The sequence below is a fragment of the Pongo abelii genome, chromosome 3 (assembly GCF_028885655.2).
Source record: "Pongo abelii isolate AG06213 chromosome 3, NHGRI_mPonAbe1-v2.0_pri, whole genome shotgun sequence".
Classification (NCBI taxonomy): domain Eukaryota; kingdom Metazoa; phylum Chordata; class Mammalia; order Primates; family Hominidae; genus Pongo; species Pongo abelii.
The window spans coordinates 78,547,617-78,553,616 of NC_071988.2; positions in this window are offsets into that span (position 1 = coordinate 78,547,617).

Sequence of the window (6,000 nt, forward strand, 5' to 3'; positions counted from 1 at the left end):
GAAGTGTTCAACTCTGTGAGTTGGATTCATACTACACAAAGCAGTTTCACAGAACTCTTCTGTTTCGTTTTTTTGGGAAGATATTCCCGTTTCCAACGAAGGCCTGAAAGGGCTCCAAATATCCACTTGCAGATTCTGCAAAAATACAGTTTCAAAACTGCTCTATCAAAAGGAAGGCTTATCTCTCTGAGTTGAATGCACACATCATAAAGAGCTTTCTGAGAATGCTTCTGCCTTGTTTATATATGAAGATATTTCTTTTTCCACCATAGGCCTCAAAGCGCTCCAAATGAACACTTGCAGATTCTACAAAAAGAGTGTTTCATAACTGCTCTAGCAAAGGAAAGGTTCACCTCTGTGAGTTGAACACACACATCACAAAGCAGTTTGTGAGAATGCTTTGGTTTAGTTTTTATGGGAAGATATTCCCGCTTCTAACAAAGGCCTGAAAGAGCTCCAAATATCCACTTGCAGATGCTGCAAAAAGACTCTTTCCAAACTGCTCCATGAAAAAGAAGGTTCAACTCTGTGAGTTGAATGCACACATCATAAAGAAGTTTCAAAGAATGCTTCTGTCTAGGTTTTATGTGAAGATATTTCTTTTTCCACCATAGGCCTCAAAGCGCTCCAAATGAACACTTGCAGATTCTACAAAAAGAGTGTTTCATAACTGCTCTAGCAAAGGAAAGGTTCACCTCTGTGAGTTGAACACACACATCACAAAGCAGTTTGTGAGAATGCTTCGGTTTAGTTTTTATGGGAAGATATTCCCGCTTCTAACAAAGGCCTGAAAGAGCTCCAAATATCCACTTGCAGATGCTGCAAAAAGACTCTTTCCAAACTGCTCCATGAAAAGGAAAGTTCAACTCTGTGAGTTGAATGCACACATCATAAAGAAGTTTCAAAGAATGCTTCTGTCTAGGTATTATGTGACGATATTTCCTTTTCCACCATAGGCCTCAAAGCGCTCCAAATGAACACATGTAGATTCTACAAAAAGAGTGTTTCAAAGCTGCTCTTTCAAAAGAAGTGTTCAACTCTGTGAGTTGGATTCATACTTCACAAAGCAGTTTCACAGAACGTTTCTGTTTCGTTTTTATGGGAAGATATTCCCGTTTGCAACGAAGGCCTGAAAGGGCTCTAAGTATCCACTTGCAGATGCTGCCAAAACACACTTTCAAAACTGCTCTATCAAAAGGAAGGCTTATCTCTCCGAGTTGAATGCACACATCATAAAGAGGTTTCTGAGAATGCTTCTGCCTGGTGTATATGTGAAGATATTTCCTTTTCCACCATAGGCCTCAAAGCGCTCCAAACGAACACTTGCAGATTCTACAAAAAGAGTGTTTCAAAACTGCTCTTTCAAAGGAAGTGTTCAACTCTGTGAGTTGGATTCATACTACACAAAGCAGTTTCACAGAACTCTTCTGTTTAGTTTTTATGGGAAGATATTCCCGTTTCCAACGAAGGCCTGAAAGGGCTCCAAATATCCACTTGCAGATTCTGCAAAAACACAGGTTCAAAACTGCTCTATCAAAAGGAAGGCTTATCTCTCTGAGTTGAATGCACACATCATAAAGGGGTTTCTGAGAATGCTTCTGCCTTGTTTATATATGAAGATATTTCTTTTTCCACCATAGGCCTCAAAGCGCTCCAAATGAACACTTGCAGATTCTACAAAAAGAGTGTTTCATAACTGCTCTAGCAAAGGAAAGGTTCACCTCTGTGAGTTGAACACACACATCAGAAAGCAGTTTGTGAGAATGCTTCGGTTAATTTTTATGGGAAGTTATTCCCGCTTCTAACAAAGGCCTGAAAGAGCTCCAAATATCCACTTGCAGATGCTGCAAAAAGACTCTTTCCAAACTGCTCCATGAAAAAGAAGGTTCAACTCTGTGAGTTGAATGCACACATCATAAAGAAGTTTCAAAGAATGCTTCTGTCTAGGTTTTATGTGAAGATATTTCTTTTTCCACCATAGGCCTCAAAGCGCTCCAAATGAACACTTGCAGATTCTACAAAAAGAGTGTTTCATAACTGCTCTAGCAAAGGAAAGGTTCACCTCTGTGAGTTGAACACACACATCACAAAGCAGTTTGTGAGAATGCTTCTGTCCAGTTTTAATGGGAAGATATTCCCGCTTCTAACAAAGGCCTGAAAGAGCTCCAAATATCCACTTGCAGATGCTGCAAAAAGACTCTTTCCAAACTGCTCCATGAAAAGGAATGTTCAACTCTGTGAGTTGAATGCACACATCATAAAGAAGTTTCAAAGAATGCTTCTGTCTAGGTTTTATCTGAAGATATTTCCTTTTCCACCATAGGCCTCAAAGCGCTCCAAATGAACACTTGCAGATTCTACAAAAAGAGTGTTTCAAAGCTGCTCTTTCAAAAGAAGTGTTCAACTCTGTGAGTTGGATTCATACTTCACAAAGGAGTTTCACAGAACGCTTCTGTTTAGTTTTTATGGGAAGATATTCCCGTTTCCAACGAAGGCCTGAAAGGGCTCCAAATATCCACTTGCAGATTCTGCAAAAACACAGTTGCAAAACTGCTCTATCAAAAGGAAGGCTTATCTCTCCGAGTTGAATGCACACATCATAAAGAGGTTTCTGAGAATGCTTCTGCCTGGTTTATATGTGAAGATATTTCCTTTTCCACCATAGGCCTCAAAGCGCTCCAAACGAACACTTGCAGATTCTACAAAAAGAGTGTTTCAAAGCTGCTCTTTCAAAAGAAGTGTTCAACTCTGTGAGTTGGATTCATACTTCACAAAGCAGTTTCACAGAACGTTTCTGTTTCGTTTTTATCGGAAGATATTCCCGTTTGCAACGAAGGCCTGAAAGGGCTCCAAGTATCCACTTGCAGATTCTGCCAAAACACAGTTTCAAAACTGCTCTATCAAAAGGAAGGCTTATCTCTCTGAGTTGAATGCACACATCATAAAGAGGTTTCTGAGAATGCTTCTGCCTGGTTTATATGTGAAGATATTTCCTTTTCCACCATAGGCCTCAAAGCGCTACAAACGAACACTTGCAGATTCTACAAAAAGAGTGTTTCAAAGCTGCTCTTTCAAAAGAAGTGTTCAACTCTGTGAGTTGGATTCATACTTCATAAAGGAGTTTCACAGAACGCTTCTGTTGAGTTTTTATGGGAAGATATTCCCGTTTCCAACGAAGGCCTGAAAGGGCTCCAAATATCCACTTGCAGATTCTGCAAAAACACAGTTGCAAAACTGCTCTATCAAAAGGTAGGCTTATCTCTCTGAGTTGAATGCACACATCATAAAGAGCTTTCTGAGAATGCTTCTGCCTTATTTATATATGAAGATATTTCTTTTTCCACCATAGGCCTCAAATCGCTCCACATGAACACTTGCAGATTCTACAAAAAGAGTGTTTCATAACTGCTCTAGCAAAGGAAAGGTTCACCTCTGTGAGTTGAACACACACATCACAAAGCAGTTTGTGAGAATGCTTCTGTCCAGTTTTTATGGGAAGATATTCCCGCTTCTAACAAAGGCCTGAAAGAGTTCCAAATATCCACTTGCAGATGCTGCAAAAAGACTCTTTCCAAACTGCTCCATGAAAAGGAAAGTTCAACTCTGTGAGTTGAATGCACACATCATAAAGAAGTTTCAAAGAATGCTTCTGTCTAGGTATTATGTGACGATATTTCCTTTTCCACCATAGGCCTCAAAGCGCTCCAAATGAACACATGTAGATTCTACAAAAAGAGTGTTTCAAAGCTGCTCTTTCAAAAGAAGTGTTCAACTCTGTGAGTTGGATTCATACTTCACAAAGCAGTTTCACAGAACGTTTCTGTTTCGTTTTTATGGGAAGATATTCCCGTTTGCAACGAAGGCCTGAAAGGGCTCTAAGTAACCGCTTGCAGATTCTGCCAAAACACAGTTTCAAAACTGCTCTATCAAAAGGAAGGCTTATCTCTCCGAGTTGAATGCACACATCATAAAGAGGTTTCTGAGAATGCTTCTGCCTGGTTTATATGTGAAGATATTTCCTTTTCCACCATAGGCCTCAAAGCGCTCCAAACGAACACTTGCAGATTCTACAAAAAGAGTGTTTCAAAACTGCTCTTTCAAAGGAAGTGTTCAACTCTGTGAGTTGGATTCATACTACACAAAGCAGTTTCACAGAACTCTTCTGTTTCGTTTTTTTGGGAAGATATTCCCGTTTCCAACGAAGGCCTGAAAGGGCTCCAAATATCCACTTGCAGATTCTGCAAAAATACAGTTTCAAAACTGCTCTATCAAAAGGAAGGCTTATCTCTCTGAGTTGAATGCACACATCATAAAGAGCTTTCTGAGAATGCTTCTGCCTTGTTTATATATGAAGATATTTCTTTTTCCACCATAGGCCTCAAAGCGCTCCAAATGAACACTTGCAGATTCTACAAAAAGAGTGTTTCATAACTGCTCTAGCAAAGGAAAGGTTCACCTCTGTGAGTTGAACACACACATCACAAAGCAGTTTGTGAGAATGCTTTGGTTTAGTTTTTATGGGAAGATATTCCCGCTTCTAACAAAGGCCTGAAAGAGCTCCAAATATCCACTTGCAGATGCTGCAAAAAGACTCTTTCCAAACTGCTCCATGAAAAAGAAGGTTCAACTCTGTGAGTTGAATGCACACATCATAAAGAAGTTTCAAAGAATGCTTCTGTCTAGGTTTTATGTGAAGATATTTCTTTTTCCACCATAGGCCTCAAAGCGCTCCAAATGAACACTTGCAGATTCTACAAAAAGAGTGTTTCATAACTGCTCTAGCAAAGGAAAGGTTCACCTCTGTGAGTTGAACACACACATCACAAAGCAGTTTGTGAGAATGCTTCGGTTTAGTTTTTATGGGAAGATATTCCCGCTTCTAACAAAGGCCTGAAAGAGCTCCAAATATCCACTTGCAGATGCTGCAAAAAGACTCTTTCCAAACTGCTCCATGAAAAGGAAAGTTCAACTCTGTGAGTTGAATGCACACATCATAAAGAAGTTTCAAAGAATGCTTCTGTCTAGGTATTATGTGACGATATTTCCTTTTCCACCATAGGCCTCAAAGCGCTCCAAATGAACACATGTAGATTCTACAAAAAGAGTGTTTCAAAGCTGCTCTTTCAAAAGAAGTGTTCAACTCTGTGAGTTGGATTCATACTTCACAAAGCAGTTTCACAGAACGTTTCTGTTTCGTTTTTATGGGAAGATATTCCCGTTTGCAACGAAGGCCTGAAAGGGCTCTAAGTATCCACTTGCAGATGCTGCCAAAACACACTTTCAAAACTGCTCTATCAAAAGGAAGGCTTATCTCTCCGAGTTGAATGCACACATCATAAAGAGGTTTCTGAGAATGCTTCTGCCTGGTGTATATGTGAAGATATTTCCTTTTCCACCATAGGCCTCAAAGCGCTCCAAACGAACACTTGCAGATTCTACAAAAAGAGTGTTTCAAAACTGCTCTTTCAAAGGAAGTGTTCAACTCTGTGAGTTGGATTCATACTACACAAAGCAGTTTCACAGAACTCTTCTGTTTAGTTTTTATGGGAAGATATTCCCGTTTCCAACGAAGGCCTGAAAGGGCTCCAAATATCCACTTGCAGATTCTGCAAAAACACAGGTTCAAAACTGCTCTATCAAAAGGAAGGCTTATCTCTCTGAGTTGAATGCACACATCATAAAGGGGTTTCTGAGAATGCTTCTGCCTTGTTTATATATGAAGATATTTCTTTTTCCACCATAGGCCTCAAAGCGCTCCAAATGAACACTTGCAGATTCTACAAAAAGAGTGTTTCATAACTGCTCTAGCAAAGGAAAGGTTCACCTCTGTGAGTTGAACACACACATCAGAAAGCAGTTTGTGAGAATGCTTCGGTTAATTTTTATGGGAAGTTATTCCCGCTTCTAACAAAGGCCTGAAAGAGCTCCAAATATCCACTTGCAGATGCTGCAAAAAGACTCTTTCCAAACTGCTCCATGAAAAAGAAGGTTCAACTCTGT